Here is a 20,972-nt window from a genome sequence, read left to right as displayed (position 1 = left end):
AAGCATGCATACACTAAATGATTTTTATGGTATAATCTAACAAGGCAAATTCCTGCTGTTATGGTAGGGGAATTCAGAGTTGAAGGTCCTGTGACTTTCCAAGCCATCGTGTGTATGTCACGCATGTCACCGCATCAGGCTATCCCTGCAGTCCTGGCCTGGCAAAGCTGAGAACGTAACAGAGGGCCGAACTGGTGGTGCTCCGCTGGCATCTGTCTGTCTTGGCATTTATTTTCCTGAAGCTCCTAAACATCTCATTTTGCTCTCCCCTGCTGTGAATGCCACCCCTGTGTGGTCTCGCAGTGATACTGAACTCCAGCTCTTGCTGTCATATTTTCCACTTTCCTGTAGTTCTGGTCTGTGTTTTTTTTAAGGTAGCATCTTGATGATCCTTGGCCTCCCCTGGCATTGCCAGGAAAGAAAACAGTAAGGCCATTATCCAGAGCCCCTTCAAACTGGTGCAGCTCTGGTGGTGGATATTCAGCATGTATCCTTATCCATGACCAAACTGACATCCATCAGTCCAGCGTGGCTCTACAGCATATGCGTACATGCAGAGTTTGACTTCACCTTGCAGCTGCTGTGCAGACATCAGGAATGGGGGAGAATGAGCATCAGTGAGAGTGCCATATGCCTGATAGAGATGGGAAGGATGGTGGCACCCTTGCATCATTTGTCAAAGCGGCTATGGCTGCAGCCCCATACTGTTTTCCTGTGTTTGGTGCCCATGGAGCAGCATTCCTGTTTTTTCCCAGCTTTGGCTGCTGGGGAGGATGGCTGTCACTTCTTTGGCCATCCCCACTCCTGAGATGGCCATTGCCAGCAGGTTCATGCAAAGACAGCTGCCCTGACAACAGGGTGCTGGGGGTAGCTGCTTCTGAGTCTTTGCCAGCATCGTGGTAGGTTGAAGTGCATCCAGAAGGCAACTGGCACCTTGTCCAGAGCAGAGACCATGGCCTTTCCTCTTGGGAGCCGACTTGTGTGAAGGAGGAAGAGCTGTGTTGTGCGCCAGCTTTAATCTTGGTGGCTTTGGAAAGCTTGGTGGCTTTCCAAAGTACAGCCTATTTCTGGGAGTTTAACCTTGTAATGGTTGAGGCCAGGCCCATCTCTCAGAGGAAGAGAACAGACTTTTGACAAGCTGAGGAAGACAGAGGAGCTTTTCTTACAGGCTTTTTTTCCCTCCTGCTGCTTCATGAGTCATAGAGTCAGATGTGTGGCGAGGCCGTCCCTAGGAAGTGGCTTGGCCAGTTAACAAGCCAACACCTGAAAATGATGCTGTAAGGTAACAAATTTTCCCAGTTCCTTAAAGCAGATCTCCACATGACGAGGCATTCCCCACTGTCAACCAGACTACTGACAGCAGCCAATAGGCATCCAGGCAGGTGGTAGCATCTGTGTTCACTTCTGCTGCTTGCAGGTTTTTGTATTTTATTTTGGACTACGGTTTAAGTGATGGAATCCGGATTGGGCACCATTTCCCAGCTCTGCCACAGCTTCTCAGGTGAAGCAAGTAATGTTTTCCTGCCACTGTTCCCTAACAGGACTCTTAATCAGTCTTTCATTAATCCTGACTGTTTTGTCTGATGAGCTTGCAAGCTATTGGGAGAACATTTTTTTCTCCCATTAGCAGTGGACGGCTGTCTGTTTCTGCTCTGGCCCTGGGATATTGCTATTGGACCTGTATCATCAAAAATAACGTGGTATTTCCTCGTCCGTGTCTTTGCTGTTGCAGTCACACCCATGGTGGAAATACTGTCATTGACTTGTTGATCCATAATTTTAACGAATTCCAGCATGCGTAACAGGAGTGTTCAGAGAAGCAGTTTTGCAACATCTATGAGACTTACGCTTACTATAGGATTAAGAGGAGCAAAACAAGATACATCCATGAAAAAGCAAACTTTCTTCATAGCAAAACTCAGTGGTTTAGGGATTTTTCACATTTCATCTAGTGTTTGTATTGTGTTTCTAACTTTAAGCAAGTATAAACAAAATGCTTTTTATTTCTGAAGGTCTTTGCTTAAGAGACTCAGCGTGACAAGCTGAGAATATGTATATAGTTTTACCATTAGTGGGTTTTTTTTCCTGTGAGTTAGGGTTGTGAAGTGATTGTTTCCTCCCTTTCATTAGAAAAATGAGCACTGTTCTTTTGGGCTGGTATTTTTCTCTGTATTTGGCTGTGATACAGTCAGAGATGACCAGAGTTGTGAGCAATGAAATAAGTTTTTTGACAAGAGCTTCAAATTGCAATTCCAGTCCAAAGTGGCATGTGACTTTGGATGGAAATTACAGATATTTTTTAAAGTACCTCTTTAGGTGTTGGATATTGGGTTTGTTTGGTTTCACAGTAAAACTTACATATAGCTGTCTTCATATGCTTCACTTCCCTGCCCCCCCCCCCCCCAAAAAAAAAAAAAAAAAAAAAAAAAGTGCCTTTGCTGTTCATACTGTGGATGCTTTCTCCTGGCTCCACTCACACTTCAGCAAGGAATGAGACATATTTAGCAAATGTAGGTTTACTGTGGAACATCCAGACCTTTGAAGAGCTCTGACGTACTAGACTTTTCATCTCAGTATTTCATTGAGCGTATTTCTCCTGTCCTTGTGTTCATGCATGGCTGTGCATATGTCAAGCACAGTTTCATTTCACTTAATTCACTACCGATTGTGCTATGAGCACCTGGTCCAGTTTTCCTCTGACTTTGTTGCATGACTTGGAGCAAACTGTAAAATCCCTGGGCTTTTTTTTTCCCTTTTGCCATCCTGAAAACCGGAGTAGTAATATTTTTAGAGAGTTTTTGTACTAAAAATTGCTGTAAGTTAATGGACATTGAATTAAATACCTGGCCAGCTGTGCCAGGTCACTGATCCTTGCACTGCCAGGGTTGCAGGGTGTTGCATTTGTGTTGGCTTCGTTACCAGCATGATGGAGATACCACTTCCTCAGATGTGGTTTGGAGGGAGTAGCTTTATAATACCTAGTCTTCGCATTGAATGGAGAGTCCAGAACTCATTAGTCGCATGTTTATTTTGCAGACTCGGAGAGGTCCACTAAAAGATCTGGAGGCCAGCAAACCAGGCTGCTTCCAGCTTATGTTTCTTGCCTTTTGGGCATGACAAGAGCAATGCCGTAGCCCTGCCCAGGAGGTTCACCATGGCTTAAAACCAGAGATGTCTGCTGGGGTTATGAGCCACTCAGCAGTGAGAGTTCCTGTAAATCAATCAGATCTGTCTTTCCCTATAGATTTTGCACTTGTTGTAAGGAATGCTGTCTTTGCTGTACAGCTGTGGGAGTGAGAGCCGCAGAAACACTGTCTGGAAGACACGGGCATGTGGTCATGTAAGGAGAGGATAAGAAAGCATGGGGTCTTCCGGATGTACCTTCAGGCAAGAGGGAATTGGGGATTTTTGCAGAGATGAGGACGGCTTTTCTTTGTTCTGATGCACCCTGAAATGCCACGTGGCATTGTTGTGCCCATTTTGTATTTGTTTCCAATGGCATGTCTCAAGGGCACGTGTTCTGCTGGTTGAAATCGTGCATCATGAAAAAGCTTGGATGCTACAGCCCAACAGTAGGTTCCTTTGCTGGGAGCCTGGCCTGGGTTCATCAAAACCTCAGTGCACACCAAGGAGCAGGATGTCCCTGCTGCTGCTTTTTCTTCTCCCTGACTCCCATGTCAGCTGTCTCCCGCAGCTGCCTGTGACCATGCAGCACTGGAGCCATCCCATCCATCTACCTTTTTTCCTTCCCTCCATTTGAGTGTGACACCAGAACAGGCAACACCAGCTGCCGAGAGCCCCCAGCACCCCTTCCTTTAACTCTCAGAGAAGGGCAGTCTCTCAGCCAATGTAATACGTACACTTTCATCCTTTCTCCACGTCTCAGGTCACACACACAACCTACTATTATTAAGAATATGGGCGTTAAATGAAGGTATGGGCTATCATCTTTCTGAAACTGCTGAATACCTGCTCTCTTTAAATTAGAGGCCTCTTTGAAAAATAGGTTGGTCTTCTGCTAATGTAGACTAAAGATCAGGCCTTCCGCCTCAGTCAACCCGGGTAGAGCTGTCGTGGGGACTTTCTGTTTCATGCGTTAGCTCAATGAGAACATAGTAATGCACTGGAAATTGTGTACATTTGTATGAAGTATGTGTTTGTGAAATATCATACCGCACAAGCTCCTTGTAGCAGTAGGATGGGCTACCCACAACCCTCACTTGAGGCACTGCTCTTGCCCTCAAGTTGTGATGAAGATGCACGGCATCCTAGGCTTTCATAAACCTGTTGAGACTACACAGTTGACTAAATCTTTGTTGCGTTGTGCCCAAGTATGATTTTTAAGTGTGAATTTTATGATGTGCTGTCACTGCCAAGAACACATGTTATTCTCATGTTGGTGTTTTGCTGGTCATCAGAAACTGCTGCATGTCTCTAAGAGGTGAACATGGAAAAAGCAGGCTGGGTTAGCAATGAGCTGTGGTGTGTACTAGTTGAGATGTGTGTTGTTGGGTGGTCTCTAGGTTGTGTTTCCATACCAGTCTTACTGGTAGATGCTTCTTAAACTGTTTCACTTCAGGTTCTATCCTGGTGCAGCCTCTTCTCACCAGCCTTAGGTCACCTAGTAGTACTTCTTTTGTTCCAGCTCTTCTCTACCTTCTCAACCTTTCCTTCCAATGCAAGGTTTTTTAGTAATTTGGTGGGAAGCTGGATCTTCAAAAGCCTCTCCCAGGAGATGCTGTAAGCTATATGCTCGTGCTGCACATGGGCTCAGGCCATGACATGCTTCCATTTGATCTGTTAGATGAGGCCTCCTGTGCAGAACAGAATAGCATACAGTGAAAGAAAAGGGCCAAGTCTTCTGTGCCACCATATCAGCATGACATCATTGATGTCCCCCTGGGAACCTCTGACAACACGATCATTTAATTCTTGTGAGTTTGCCTCATCTGAATTGTCCAAAAGAGATTTCAAGAGAGCATTTACGTGAAGCAGGCATAGCCTTGTCATCTGGCTCTGTCCCCTAGATTTCTCAGCATCCCTCTTAGCTCTATTTCCTATTTTCAAATTAGTAAGATCTGGGCTGAAAACTAAACCTCGCACTTCATTCTTTTTTCCATTTTTGAAGTTAGCAAGATAAACAAGTGTTGTTTTACATAAAAACTAAGCCTTAGCAAAATAGACAGATGTATTGAATTACCTCATAGCAAAATGAGTGTGTTTCATTGTCACTTTTGTTTTGTTTTGTTTTACTTAGCAAGATATTATTTTTTTTTAATCTATTGGTGCTATGGGGAAAATGCTGCATTGGCTATGAAATAGACAGAGGGCACCACACACTGACTGCTCCAGTAACGTGCACCAGTATATATTGTGCAAGAGCTCAAGGATCCTAGTTTTAGAATACATAATATATTAGAAGTTAAGCTGTTCCAAAAGCACACGCACACAAAAGACTTCTCTGAACCTTCATAAATTCTTATGCTTTAAATTAGAAATAAAATAGTCTCTTTTTCATTAGCGATGAAAATGATAGGTCTTAGCGGTGCCTAATATTCGTTCATTGCAAATAGTACCAAATTTCTGTGTATTCCCTGCATATATTTTATTGCTGTGATTTGTGGTTCTCCCAAGCAGAATAATATTTTTACTTGACTGGTTATACCAGTACAAGTTAAAGGTCTCAGATGTATTCCTTTAAAATGACAGTACATTCTAGCTAGGTCCCTTTGTATCAGTACTTATTCATTGGAAAAAAGTATAAAATATAACGTCATCCTTCTTAGTCCCAGATTCAAATAGTGGGGAGCCCAATCCCAAACCCCATACAGTGCTCTGTATTCACACTTGGGCTCAGAGCACACATTAGTAGTAAGCTACTGTCCCTTAATGCATTTACCTGCATGCTTGGTTGAGTAGATGCACCCCAGCACCAGCCTATGGAGGGTTTGCTGGCACGGCAGCCTCAGCTGGTGGCAGGCTGGCTTGCCGCAGCCTTGCCAAGAGCACCACAGGGACTCCCGGCTTCATTTTCTGCTCCTCACTCAGCTCTGCAAATCTATGAGGGTTTTCTGCACTGTTTGGTAGGTAGTGATTACTGGGCGCTTGGCGTGGCAGGGAGACAAGTGAAACAGAGGCGAGGAAGATGCTTGTGCACAGCAGAGAGAGATTTGCTCAGCTGGGGTTTGAGGACACGCTAACGTTCACCAGAACCAGCACATTTAATGTTACCTTCTGGTCTGTGCATCTCGAGGAGGCAGCGATGACTGTCTCTGCACTGCATAGGCGTGCACACAGTCTCTCCCATCTCCCCAGCACATCTGGAGCATGAACTGGGGAAAAGGCATGAGAGCATTTCACAATTCAGCAGGGCATGATCTCCTCTGAAACATCTGCCTCTCAGCTGAGATTTGTGTTGACTCTTGAGTACTGAGAGTTGGAGCAAAAGAAAAGATGATTTAAATTAAGACTCCCAAGCAATTTTCTGCAATACTTGCTTTAACGGGTAGTAGATGGGATGTGCGTGTCAGTCTACTGCAGAATCGTTTCTTTAGAGTGATTGGGAATGTGCCTCAAAGTGTAAGCTATGCCAGTACCTTTCTGTAACACATGTGAACGTATGTGCGTGTGACACGCTTGGGTTAATTATTTAAATCTTTAAGTCTTGGAAGTCACTCCTCTGCATATGAGTGTGCATATGTGCACACACATACGGCACACTTGCGTTAATTACTTAAACCTAAAAATGCTAGAAGTCGCGCCTTGATTCTTTTTTTTCTGCTTTTTTGTAAAATAGCAGATGTTGTTAAAATTTAGACCAGATTGTAAAATCTTGTTCCAAAGGACCAGTTCCTGAAGAAATCTGACGACTCCTTCCCCTGCTGTTCACTTGCTCTCCAAAGTGGTTGTAGTAAAATCCCACCTCTCCAGCTACTTTGTAGGTGTTCCCCCAATCCAGAGAGGAAAAAACAAATGTGTTGTTTTGGTGTTCAGCTTTGTGGAAATCCTTTTCTGATTTTGATGGGGCATTTTACTACAGCATTCAGTTGGAGACACTTACCCTTTAAGTACTACCGAGAGAGGCAATTGATGCAAAACCCTTCCATACCATTTTCTCAATAGTTAAAAAAGAAGCGGTGTTTTACCTACCAAAGTGTTATTAAAGGAAACTCAGCCATAGCAGCCAGTGTCAGCAATACGCCTTGCAATCGAACAAGAAATATGGTAGATACTCCAAGACATGAGATAACTGCCAAGGCTTATTGCAGAGCAAAGAGCTTTTCAAAACATGTTTTCTCTGAAGAGTATCAGATTTCACTCACTTCTCACAGCACAGACATGCCTTGGCAATCATGATTAGCCTCATCTGGGCCTGTGAAATCCATTATTTTATAGCTAGTCTCATAGCCGGCAGGATGACAAACAGTTTATTCCTCTTTGGAGAGAAATCAGACCAAAAGACACAGAGCTTTAATTCTGCCTTCCCCCACCTAAGACATTTTTTCCTTCCTGCTTATTGCTTAAGGCAAGACACCTAATGTTTGCCTTGATGGCTCTGTCAGGCTCTTGACATCCCAGATTTATCTCATGCCTGGCTGAGGACAAATCTTTAATGAACTTCAGGGGTTTGTTCCTTTTAAAGTCAGGCGAGGAGGGTTTACAATTCATCTGGCAAGGAAGACATAAAGAGCTATGCAAATAATAATTATTCTTAATTAGCTACATTTGCCTAGTTGCCAAGTAATCTTTCCATGTGTTTGACATCTCAGGGGGAAGAAGAAGTGGGGTGGTTTTGCGGGTCCGTTTACCTGACCCGATTCCACTCCCTTACAGGGGGAGTAAGGCCCAGACTCAAACTTGCTTACAAGAGCTCTCCAGGGTTAGATTTTACCAGGCAAGGTTATTTCTCAAACAGCTGCTCTGTTGTGGGGGTTTTAACGGTTCTGTTGGTCCATGTCTCCATGCCCCTTCTCTGAGCACTCCTGGGTTGACCTGGCAGCACTGGGAATCAGGTGTAAGGAAGGTTCATTCCCTGGAAAGCCACGTTTAACAGCCCTGGAGAATCAAACCCTGCTGCCAGCACCTCCTCGTGCTCCTTTATGTGCACAGAAGCCTTTCCTGATGGAGGGGAGCAGCATCTTAGTACTCATTTTGTGTCCAAATCTTTTCCAGAGGGGCACCCTGGAATTAACATTCTTGGAAAATGCTCGGCTTTTTTTTTTTGGGTGGTTTGTGGTTTTTTGGTTGGTTTTTTTTTGGACCTGGAGCTGTAAGTAATGCATGGTAATGCCGCTCTCCCCTATAAAAGGAGCTCAAAACCCAGGTGAGGTTTAATCCACACCTCCATTGGAGGGACCAGATCTCCACATAACTCTCTCGTCCTAACCATCAGGCTGTGTTGCAAAAGGCTGGTGGGTTTTCATCGGCAGCAAGAGCCGGCTACAGAAGCAGTGCTGCAGAGGGTCAGTCCTGCCGTGCTTGCCTCCCTTTCTGGATCTGCACTTTCACTTTTCCTGTCCTGTCGTGTGTTGTCCGTTCATGTCGTCCCGTCCCCCCCCCCGCCCTTCCCTCATTATTGGACAATGATGTCCAGGTGGCTGATTCTGCTGTAATGTAATGGCAGCTCACTCATCTGCTGTTGTGCTGGAAACAGTAAGAGGCCAACTGCCAAGGGAAGTTGGGCTGAATGACTTGCAGCCATAATTGGATTTCACGCAGTACTTGTATGCTCCTTCCCCCTCTTTTTGCTAACTCATCTTGCTGCTTCTTTTTAATTGACAAATTCTAAAGGAAAATTCGGGTGTACAACAAGTTGAAGGTTGCAGTGAACTGAGAAGTTACTACTGGTTTTTGTATAAACTACTGACAACAGGGGGATGTGCTACTGGCAGTAGGGTCACAGCAGAAGTCTGCAACGGTTCATTTTTCTGCTTGTGATGGCGGTGGGTAGTGGCCACTGCTCTGACACTTTGACTAGCATAAACAACCTTTCTATTTCAAAAATTGAGGTGGCTTTATCTCAGGAATAGTGCTCCAAACATAAAATCTCATCTACAGAAGAGATTTATACACTTGAAAAAAATTAGATATTCCTTCTGAAGATGAACTTTGAATATAACAATAGTTGCTCCTTTTTTTCCCAGTGTAGTATATTTCGGGGCTTATTAGACCTTAAATGAATTATCTTTACTTGAGCAAAAAATATTTACCTCTTGGAATAATACACTTAGAAATGCAGTGCAATCACATTCAGTATCTGCTGAAGCTGATGAAGTGTCTGCTTCTTCAGAGAAGCCAGTCACTGTGACTGCCACCTGGAATAATAACAAGAAGAGAGAAGCAAAGAAAGAACAGAAATTATTCACAGAATGTTGGGAAATCTGAATGTTTGCAGAACCGTTCAGAATCATCTCACTGATGATCTCTGCTCTGCACACCACGTCAGCTCTTGCAGGGCCGGGCATGTAGTAGGAATCTTACAGTTTGACCCTGAAACTCAGAATCCCAATGTTGTGGGTTTTGTGTTTCCCCGCACCCCCCCCCCCCCCCCCCCAAAATATTTAAAGGCATAATTTTTTGTGTACTTTATTACCTAAAATTTGGAAATGAGTTCATAATGTTTAAGCTCCTAGAAAATTGGCCTTGAGAGGATAGTGCTGTGGAAAAGCATTTGTTGATTTTTGGGTTTGGCAGAAACTCTGTGTGAAGGCTTGGGCCTCTGATGCCTGTCGTTCCTTATAGAAATGTCTAACAAAAATATGGCTTCCTCCCAAAATAGCCTAGAGTTTGATCTATAATACACAAGACAATTTTGTAGATAACGGTGACTTTTTTCATCTCTCAGAAACCTCTAGTGGACAAGAAGAGTTAATGTATATTAGTGGTTTCCTGGGTCCTGATGATTCACAGTTAGACTGACAAGGATTTTAACATTAATAATCCTTAGTATTATTTCAGTGAACATCTATTAAATTTAGTTATTATGTATTAAAAAGCAGACTAAAACCACTGACATTTTAAGGAAGCCCAAATTAATGGTTTGAAAGGTTTCACGAATTTATCAGATGAGTGGAAATCTAAGCAGAAAAAAAAAAATCCACTTATGAAAAATGACAGCTTTGATTTCTGAAAATCTATAGATACCATATTTAGGGATCTAATTTAGGTTGTGGTTCGTGAAAGCATTTATGGATTATTGACATTTTCAATCTCTGTACTTCACAATGAAATTAATTAGGAAGCGATAATTTTGAGAGTGTGTTACATGAAGCTGTTGTAAGGCAAGGTACTTGTAGAGCACCTTCATTCACTGATGCCTGGGTATTATATGAAAAATGTAATTTGGAAACAGTGTAAGTGAGATTATTTGTCCCTTTTATTAAATAAAGGATTAGCACTTCATTTGCTGTAAAAGGCAAGCATTTCTCCTGTGCAATAAATCAAGATTCTTTTTTTTTCCCCAGCCATATGGGGGGGAGTACAATGTGCACACACAGGTACATACAGTTAATAAGAGGAGAGTACTCTGTTCACTGCAAAAGTTAATACTGTTACAGCCTAAGTGAGTCCCACCATTATAATCATTTGAACCTAAACAAACTTTAAAACTCTGCTTGCAGAATAGTTTTGTTCTGGTGGAGAACTGCAATGGAGAGGCTCAAATTTGTGTGTGGTTCTTTCGTAACAGAAATTGGCAGCTGTGAGAAAATTAATTTGTGGCAATATAATTGATAAGAATAATGTCTTCATTCCCCTGACTGGAGTATGAAAATCTAAGTGCTTTACATTCAAGTGTCACTTTTTACCTGACTACAAAGCCAGGCAATGTTAATAGGGTCTGTTTCCCATTTAAATGCATGTGTGTCTTTGCCAGTACCACGAGTGAAGATCCCCCAGGTAAAGCAGTGGTGGGGCACCAAGTGCAATCCGCGGTGTGTTTCTTTATTGTACCTTGCCAAAGGAAGCTGACATTGTTCTTGCTCTGAAAAGGAAGGGAAATGAGTTCTAGAAAAGTTGTCATGTTGAGTGGGGAAAAAAAAAATTAAAATGATTAGTAAAGTGGGACTAGGTGGCAAAAGTGGGAAGGTAGAAATAGTATGTATTGGCAAAGTAGTCTTAGAAAACTTAGTTCTTCTATTCTCTGTGCTTGCTCCTGAGCCAAGACCCAAAAGGGCTTCCCCTGTTGCATGCTAAAGCTTTTCACGTTAAAAACTCATTTTATGAGAGCTTCGCTGGGGCTAATGGGGTGGGAGCTGAGTTTCTGACTTGGGGGCAGCTTGATGTGGTGGATGGGGACAGAGGCTGGTCGCTGTGTCTTCTGGAGCAAGGACAGTTGCAATGAAAGGACTGAGACCAAAGACCACTGTACTGCTGTTGGTTTTCCTTTGCTTACAGGCAAATGTCATCTGACCTTCTGCTGGCTACAGCTTGCTGCAGTGGAGGTAACTGTTCCCATTATTAGGGCGTTCAGGGTCCAGCAACCACCCACCTGCACGACAGTGCGACCCCAGGCTTTCCTAGAAGGAGCAGGTGGGTGAGAGAACTGGTGGCACGTGCTTTGGTTTGCATCTGTGCTGCATGGACTAAGTGCTAGGCTTGGCTATGTGGTCTCTTTTGTCATTTTAATTATGTGTCAGGAGAAGAAAATGAAACAGAGAGGGGTACTTCTGCAGTGTTTTGAATTTTAGGTTGCCAAAAGAGCTTGTGTCATATAAATGCTGAGCTAGCTCTCTAACTGTTCTTCTGGCAAACTGTATGTGGGGGTTTGAGTGTTTTAAGAGCATTTCCATATTTTTTCTATTTTAATGGGGCTTTGAGCAACCTGGTCAAGTGGAAGGTGGCCCTGCACATAGCAGGGAGGTTCGAACCAGATGATCTTTAAGGCCCCTTCCAACCCAAACCGTCCTATGATTATACAATTCTCACTCCCTGGGTTTAAATATATTTATTTTACATCTGCTGCTGCAGAGTTCAGCTTTCCTTCAACTGTATTTCCCTATCAGGATCTGTCTGTGTAGCACCTGCACTTCTAGATGGGAGAGCGCTATGGGTTTGAAAAGTGTACAGGTGTGGTCCTCTTCAGCATTGCTAGCTGAGTGCTAGGATGAGGAACCAGAGGGACGAGTGAGAAGCTGATGACCCTCCTTCAGTATCTGTGCCCCACTCTCATCATCTGTCAACTGCTGCATTTCCTCAAGGACCTTAACCACTTTCCTAAATTTTAGATGTTGAGAAGAGAAACTGCTCAGGACCTCATGTGCCTTGTTACTATTAGCATGACTGGGAATACATCCTGCCCAACAGCAGATTTTCCTACACCCTAGAGGACAGAGTTTCTTTAGCACTGACTGCGGGGTCCTGTCGTCAATGATCTGCCACGCTGGACATGCTGGGAATCTGATGCCTCCCTCGCCTGTATATTGCCTAGTTGGCTAGACTGCTGCTTTTTGTTTTGATAACTAAAAGGAAATCTGTTATCGATACGTGCTTTGGTGCCCTGGATTTTGAACACATCTCTTGTTTACTGTAACCTTCTTTTAGTAGAGGAACACAGAGGCTCCAGCACCCAACCATGTCTTCAAAAAAGAAGAGCGCCTTCATCTCCAAGCAAGCTCTACATGGGTACACTTTGGGGTGCCTTGCTAGGTTTGCAGCTTCCCTAACATGTTCCTGTTCAACCTAAAACCCACACATGGGGGGGTGGGGGGGTGGGTGTTGGGGAGAAATGTGTAAACTGGGGGAGCTCTCTGTGTATGCTACAGGGAAGCCCTCAAGTCAGAGGTTGAGAGAGTTGTGGGTGCTTTGCTTTTCGCAAAGAAGCTTGCAGTCTAGGGATTAGAGAAAGACAGAAAAGGCTGTAGGTCTGAGACCATCCTTGTCTGAGAAGCCCTGCCACAAGGCATCTTCAAGACTTCGTTTCATCATTAGAGGGAGCTGAATGCTGGAGTCCAGAACAACAGGGCTCAGGGCCAAACAGTGTCAGCTCAGCAAGACGGTCACCATCTTGCACCATGAGTCATCTGTCAGGACAGGGTGCAAGGCCAGTGCTGTGCCTTCTGGGGATGTTTCTCCCTAGTTGGTTCCCTAGTGCTATGACTGCTTTTCAGCTTCATCTCCCCATGCATCTGGTCAGGCTGCTTGGTGGAGGCGAGATGCAGTAGTTAGCCAAGACTGGCAAGAATTACCCTCAGCGTGGCTGAGATGCTGCCTCTTGAGCTACTAAGATTAGCCTCAAAAGCCTGTTTTCTTAGTCTTATTTTGTAATTAACTATGTGTTTAATGCTGATTCTCTGTATATTAAATCAGTTTGACCTGTGAAGGACAGGAACAGAGATGTCACTTATTCTGCTATTAAATACGTCCTGAAGAAAACCAGCTGGCAAAGTACAAGGCACAACCTTTTACTTACTTCTGTAGTTGCCTTTTGAAATCCCCCCATATTCCATTTTTTTCCAGGAGTTTTGTGCTCCTGCTGTGGGTTTGAAGCATTGCCAGGGAGAGAGCTCTCTACAGGACTCTGCCACTGCATACTTGTGTCTTAAATCGTTGAGTGCACCTCAACAACGCAGTGGTAAGAAAATGAGCAGTTAATGTTGCTCAAGTGTTAATTGTGCCAGAAATTAAGAATGTATTTTCAGAGCCCCAACCCAGCAGTACTAAGAGCATTCAATTAATGTGTTTGTGTGATTTCCCTGAATGGGTGGCAGGAATCTGCCTGATCACTTGGCTCCAGGCGTAGCACGCACAGGCTGTAGCAGCCGATGATGGCACATTAAGCTTGGTTTTTCTTCCCTCCGAAGAAATCAGAGAAAATCAGGGTATGTGGAAAGTCTTGTCTGTAAGTCCCCTCAGACTTGGCAGGTGGTCCTTTGGGCCTCTGGTGCTGTTGAAGCCAGTGGCACTGCCCTGCAAACGGAATAGGAAATTGAGGTGAAATACCCTTGCTCTACTACAATGCATTAATAGCTGGAGCAGAAGATCTCACTGAAAGAGAAATAACTGTGTATGCTCGCTTTTTCTGTACCTCCCTGTAGGGAAGGTAAGGTGCCTCCTGTGCTATAAGCAGTATTTAAATTCTGTGGACAGGCACAGGCATTGCAGAGACGTTAAATTGTCTGTAATTGGGCAAAATGTTAAAAATTCTTCCAATACTTTATGAAGCCAGTTTTGCAGTGAATATTTCTCTGATATGGAGAAATAGCGTGAAATGGGGACAATGGACATCGATTGTGATTGTATATGTCTGCTCAAGGAATGCGGGTATGGTGACCGGTCATGGGTGCGGTGTCTGGTCACATAGGCACACAGCTTTGAGGAGATGCCTGCCCTTCTTCCTCTAACAAAGGGGCTATTTATAAAAGAATGAGAAAAGGATGAGAGACATTCAAATGCTGTCTAGAGGGAGGGAGTGCTAAGTCTTCTTGCTGGAGAAGATCAGATGGTCACAAGGACCTACAAACCTGCAAGACCACCACATTCCAGGCAAAGGACTGGTAAGCTAATTAACATACGAAGCGAGAGTAAGCAGGTTTAGGTAACGAATATGTATAGGCGTTAACTGAATATTCATTTGTTTTATTGTATAAATGTGAGATGGGGCACGCACGCTTGTGGAGGAGCGATCCCCCATGCATCTGCGCGCAATAAACATACCTACTTTATAACTTTTGAGTTACAGAGTTTAATTCCGTACGTCACCTCATGGGGTACGTTTCACCTTTTGCCTGGTATGTGATGGTCTTGCAAGTCTGCAGTGTTCTTGTCGGTCCGAGCTAATGGATGTCCTTGTCGACCATCTGGTCCTTCTGCTTGTTTCTTTTACTCGCTCCCTCTAGATAACTTATAAACAGGCCCCTTGTCAGAGAAAGTTAGAGAAACGGACTCCTTCTTTCGCTAGCTCTTTCATTAATTATTTCGTCCAAACTATGGTTCCATGACCTGATTACTAGACCTACATTCTTTGCGTATTTATTAAAATATTTTAAAATACATTTACCCGTAACTGATTGTCCCCATTCCATGCCATTTCTTTATATCACTATTATTAAAGTTCACGGTTTCTTGGCAGGTAGCTACGAGTTGTTTCATTCGGTTGCTCTCAGTCCTTGGCCGTGGTACAGGGCTGTACAGAGGATTCCACAGCAGCTTGTGTGGTGCAGCTGCTAGTTCCACTAAAATATATTTCTTATTCCTCTACAGTTCTATGAAAATGATTTTATAAAATCAAATAAGGTTAGTTAATTGTAACCGTTAGCAAATCTGTAACACGGGGACCCGGCTCCTACCGGCCGGGCCCGGGCCGCGGCGGGGCGGGCGCGCTGCGACCCGCGCTCGGCGGGACCCGCTCGGCCAGGGCTGCCGCCTCCCGCCGGGCCGGCCGGGTGCGCGCGGGGCCGGCCGGGAGCGGCAGGCGCGGGCGCGCCGCGGGGCACGCTGGGAAGTGGAGTCTCCCAGCGACAGGGCCCGCTGTGCCGTCAGCGCCGGGGAACAAACGTCTCCGGGAAGCTGCAGGTGAGCTCTGGGTGGGGCACGCCGGGCAGCCAGGTGTCACCCGAGCAGCGGGCGGTGCGGGCTGTCACCCGAGCAGCGGGCGGTGCGGGCTGTCACCCGAGCAGCGGGCGGTGCGGGCTCCAACATGGGGAGCAGGCACTGCAAGGTGGCACCTGCTCCTGAGGAGAAGGAGGCAAAAGCAGAGTTGCCGGGCCCGGCGGGGCACGGACATGGGCCGCAGCCCGGCGACGTGGCCGAGCCGCCGCAGCCCGACCGCGAGCCCGAGCCGCCGCAGGCCGGCGGCGAGCCCGAGCCGGTGGAGCCCGGCCATGAGGCGGGGCCCGGCGATGGGCCGGGCCTCCAGGGCGGCAGCGCAGGCTGGGCGGGCCCTGGCTGCTGCCGCCGGCGGTGGGCGAAGCCAAGGCGGCCCAGGCGCGGGGCGGCCGTGGCGGACGGCAGCGGGCAGAGCTGGCTGGCGGCGGGCAAGGAGAAGGTGAGGGGCGGCGGGGGCCGGGGCGGGCCGGGCCGGCGGTGCCGTGGGTCCGCCGGGTTTGGTTTGGCGGTTTTCCCTCCCCCTGGCCTCCCCCACACCCTTTTTTGGGGGGGGTTGGTCTCATTTTACTTAGTTCCCCGGCCGCGGCGTGGGCGGCGTATGTGAAAGTCCTGGGGAGGGGAAAGTGTCCTGGAGCGGTTCGGGCTTCCATTTTGGAGTTCTGCCAATAACGGGGCCTTCTTTCCCCACCTGGAGGCCGAGGCGCGGCCTGGCCCGGCCCGGCCCGGCGGGGGGGCGGAGGGCGGGCTGCGGGCTGGGGAAACGGGCAGTTGACCGAACTGCCTGGGGCTCGCTTGCCTGGGGGCTTCACCCTGCTGGAGCACAAACGATTCGGCTTGGAAGACCCAGCCGAATTCAAGCGAACGGCTTATCAGACTAGCTTCTCCGGGGTGAAGCGGGTGCGATTGAAAAATCCGTTGTAGGTTGCTTCTCCCCTTAGTTCACAGTGACTACGCTGCTTGTATTAACATGGCGTTTGTCTGTAAGGACTGTAATGTTCCTTCTCAAAGTCTTTCACAGAGTGGGAGACCTTACTGTCAGGTGTTGATGTTTCACTTAACATTCAGATTTCATTGCCCTTTACTCATTTTTCCTCAATGCTCTTAGTTAGAACCCTAAAAAAACCCCACCCCAAGATACTTCTTTTCATCTCCTTGTAGTTGCCGGATGGAGTATCAAGTCGTTTCCCAGCAACTCTTAGCTGTGTACAAAAGTTGAACATTTGCAGCTCTGAGCCTCTTGTCGTAAACTCATCACATTCGATCTTACTTTAGCCTTTTTCTTGGACGTGTTTTGATTTTTATTTTTCTCCCCCCCCTGGGCGACAAACTCATTGAAGAGCTTTTCTCTTGTCCTTACACTTGGTGTTTTTACCCAGTGGAGCTGGGGCTGGGGGTTGACATCATTCTCACAGAAGGCATGCTCAGTTTGGATTTCAGATTATTATTATTTTTCACAGCTGAAGGAGTATCAGCAGAAGAGCCCTGGAGCAGCTGCAGCAAGTAAGGAAAACCGCAAAACTAAAGGAGACGGTCGACCTGAGACTCCCCCGGGCGATGACCAGCAGCCTCCAGAGAACGTGAGTGCCTCGGTCTTTGTCCCAGCTCATTTGCTACCTCCTTGTTCTTTGGTTTTCTGAACAACGTGACTAGAGCCGGGAAATGGTTATGCGGGTGTAATGGATGACTGGCGCAGCTGCCTGTATCGCCAGCACGCGAAGCGTGCCACAATAGTTAGCAGCTACCGCTGCTGGAAGGTGCACACTAGAGCTCAGGGTACGTGCCAAAGCCGTGTCTGATCATGCGGCGCTGTCACGCAGCCCTGGGTGTGCCCAGAGCTGCTGCTTTGAGCTGCGTGCTCCTGGCCAGCCGGAGGATGCCGGTTTCTTTGGCTCCCTTCGATTGACACTTTCTCTCTGTCCTTCTCTGAGCCGTTCCCCCTTTTCTTTCACCTCCTTCAGATTCAGAACATTCTGAAGGTGCCGGTGTCGGACCTGAAGCGCTCCAATGGGGTAGCCATACCCTCATTGGACAGGAGGAAGGTGAGGCAGTGCTCGTGTCCCTCGCAGTGACTCGCTCTCCCTACTGCATGCTTCAGGTTCTGTTTACGCTGGCCTCGATTTCTTGGGTGGAGCCTTGTCCTGACATAGCCCCTGTCAGTTGCTTGAGTTTTGTTGCTGTTTTTATTATCATGGAGCTAGTTGATACCATGCGTTGCCATTGCTCGTAAAGTGCTTGCGCCCTTCTGGTTTGTGTTGAACTGAACGTGTGAAAAAGTGAACCTTGTCAAAACCTCTTCCGCGAGACAGCTGAGCTTTGAGGAAAAGGAGGAGTGTGGGGTGAGGCGATAAACTAACTGAGCTGCTGAGGGCAAGTGCAGTAGGGAGAGGCAGTGTTTTCTTAGTCTGTATTTCTCCCGCTGTGCGTGTCGTTGCTGTATTCCCTAGGGCCTTGCTTCTGAAGGGCATGACTCTGCTGATCTCCAGGCAAGCAGCTGCCCTGAGGAAGCTGTCTAGTTACTCCTGCCAACCCGTTTTACAACAGGTGATGAAACTTGCGCAGGGGATGTACAGTCTGGCAAGTTCCAGTGCTGGGTTTAAATAGGTTTAGGCAGGAAGTCGGATCCTTTGAGTCAAGCGTTTACAGGCTTTAGCGTCTTCACGTTGCCAGGCTTCTGAAGAGGAAAGGGCAGGAACTATGCCGATAAGCAATAGAAACGTGTTCAGGCACAAACATAAAACCCCAGCCTTTTTAAACCAATTCTTTTCAGGCAGTTTATTTAAACGGAAGGCTTGATCAAATTGTGATAGAAGCTCAGGGAAGTCAAATTTGGTAGCCCAGAATTGTCTTCCGCTGTTGCTGTGGCAAAGCTCTGATTTTCGTTTCACTTGCATCATTTTGGTAGCTTATTTTCCTACCATTGCTTCAGTTCAGTTGTCATAAAGTAACTCCTGTTTACTACATATCCGTGCGTCTCTTATCAATAAACGTAACTATAGTAATCACCAGGGGTACCAGTTAGATGCAGTGAAACCTGCAAGATGGAATGGAGTTCACTCTATTTTGCCTTTGTATTCCTTTTGTCCTGTTAATTCTCTTGATATTTGATGTGGAGCTTTAAGCAGTCAGCTCAAGAAAACACTCCTGGATCTCAGCGGTGTCTGCAGTCATCCTACTGAACAATATGATATTTAAGCATTGAGAAGCAAAAAATCCTGGTTTAGAACGTAAACTTTCAGCAGTGGGAAGAAAAGCTGAGTGGGATGAATGGACAGCATGTATGCATGGAAAGATGTATTCTTGCTTTAGTGGGAAAGAATGGGAAATCAACCTGCATCATTGACATTAGCTTGTCGCAGAGGGAGTCTGCATCTCTCCTTACCCAGAAAAGGATGTTTTCTCTGTGTGGTACTTTGGAGTGAAAGGCGCTATAAGGAGCATTATTGTGATAGTCAGTTCTTCCTTAGTAGTGACTTGTTTCCGTGGGGAATAAAACTGGCTGACTTGACTGCTTTGCTTGTAGTCTACATCATATGTGAATGGAGAAAGTGCTGTTTCTTCCACAAATATTAAGGAAACGGAAGGAGGTTGTTCTCAGTGTCCCCGTCCCCCCCCGCCCCCTTTCTTATTTGCTACTGTTGATAACTTACTGGGACTCTGCTTTCGGCAGTGTTAGCGAGACCTAATTGAATGCACAGTTCTCGTTCACTGCTGTCTAGTGTTGTCTTGTGCTATCATCGGGTAGTTGTGATCAGCACTGGGGGGCAGGTATCGGAGGTGTTTCCAGTTTGGGGACTGGGGATAATCTGGCTTCCGTGCAGCTGCCGTTCTTATTTCTGAGTCACTGTTGGGTCAAAATGAAGCCTTGGCAGAATGGATAAAATGTGTTGATGTCTCAGCTGCTTTTGTTGAAACGGTAGATTTTTGTTTTGTTTGGAGAATCTGATTATCACAGTTCGATAGGATTTATTTTTCTGTCCTCTTTAATTCCTGCTTTTTTTCCTCCCCTCCTCCTCTTCTGCTCCTTCCTTTTTCTCCTGTCTGCATGTGCCCATCAGACACGTTACCGGGAGCTGGCAGTAGCCCTGGATTCCAGCAATCTTAACGAACAAGCAGTTCGTTACACAGATAGAGGAACTGGTAAGAAACAACCCAACCAACCAGTCTGACATGGTCCTCGCTGCTCCTCCAAGCTCTTTGGGTGTCTGCAAAGTTATGGGTTCCCTCCTAGTGCCACAAGGAAGGCTGCTTACACGGCACTCTGTAGGGAACAAAATGAGCTGCACGGAAAACCTGTTAAGGGGCTCAAAGTCTAAGGCCGCTGGTGAATGTATTGGCTCAACTGAGGAACAAGAAACGGAGTTTTGTTGTTTCCATTTAAGTGTGCTCTGCTGATCTCATCAGGCTTTCCCTGGATGATAAGCATCCTGATAAAACAGCTATTTCTGCGCCTGGTCCGAATCCTTGAAACACACAACTCTGGTGCTGGCAGCAGTGTGAAAACCTGTTTCTGCAGGTGGTGCTGCTGGTCTAACGATATCGGCAGAGTGGGAGCAGTAGGCCTGAGAGGGTCTGGGGCTGGTTTCTGATCATATCCTCAGCTTCTCTTGGCGCGATGAGTGAACTGCTTTGTCCTGTGGCCTGCATGGATTCCCGCTGCAGCTTTTCAGCCTTCAGCTTTAACACTGCAAGAAATGCAGCCAAGTGGACTTGTTTCAGTCTGACAAGAGCCTTTCTTGTGTGAAATGCTTTTCCCCATTGTGTTCCTCTGTAAAAGTACACTTTTTGCAAAGTTCAGCATTTCCCGGTGTACCCCGTGACCCCCCCTTGTTGTTTTCCTTTGGGCTTTGGGTTATTTTTGTTCCATTCTGTTTCTTTTTGTGTTTTAGCTGGGCTGCAGAGGAACTTGGCATAGTGCATTGCCCACCCAAGATTCTCCTTGTTTGCCCGCTTTTACGCTGGCCTGCAACTGTGTAGGGCCTTTGCTGCATTTGTGGTCTTGCCTTTGCTTTTGCTGGTTATGTTGTGCATGGGCATTGCTAGAACCAATACTCTCGCTCATCGCTCTTCCATCTGTAGTCACCTTTCAAAATGCATTGAAGTAGTAGCAGCAGTAGTAAAGAAAGAGCTTGGACAATGCTCGTTCTTTGGGAAGGCAAAAAAGCCCTGCTTATGTAGTTAGTTACGAGGCATCTGTGAAGAAGCTGTCAGGGAGACAACAAGCAAATAGCAAACACAGCAGCACAGTTGTGTGGCGGCCTGGGTAGGCAGCTGCCACCTTTGTCTCCTTCACCTCATATCTAAAGGTGCATTACCTACGGACAACAAATCTCCAAATACTTCACCGCTAAGATGGAAATGGGCTAGGACAGAATTACCCCTTCTCTTTGTATCTGGCTTCAGCCCTCCCATACCACCTCCTGCAGAAGTCT

Source organism: Falco biarmicus, chromosome 9, assembly GCF_023638135.1.
Source record: "Falco biarmicus isolate bFalBia1 chromosome 9, bFalBia1.pri, whole genome shotgun sequence".
Classification (NCBI taxonomy): Eukaryota; Metazoa; Chordata; class Aves; order Falconiformes; family Falconidae; genus Falco; species Falco biarmicus.
This window is presented reverse-complemented; position numbering follows the sequence as displayed.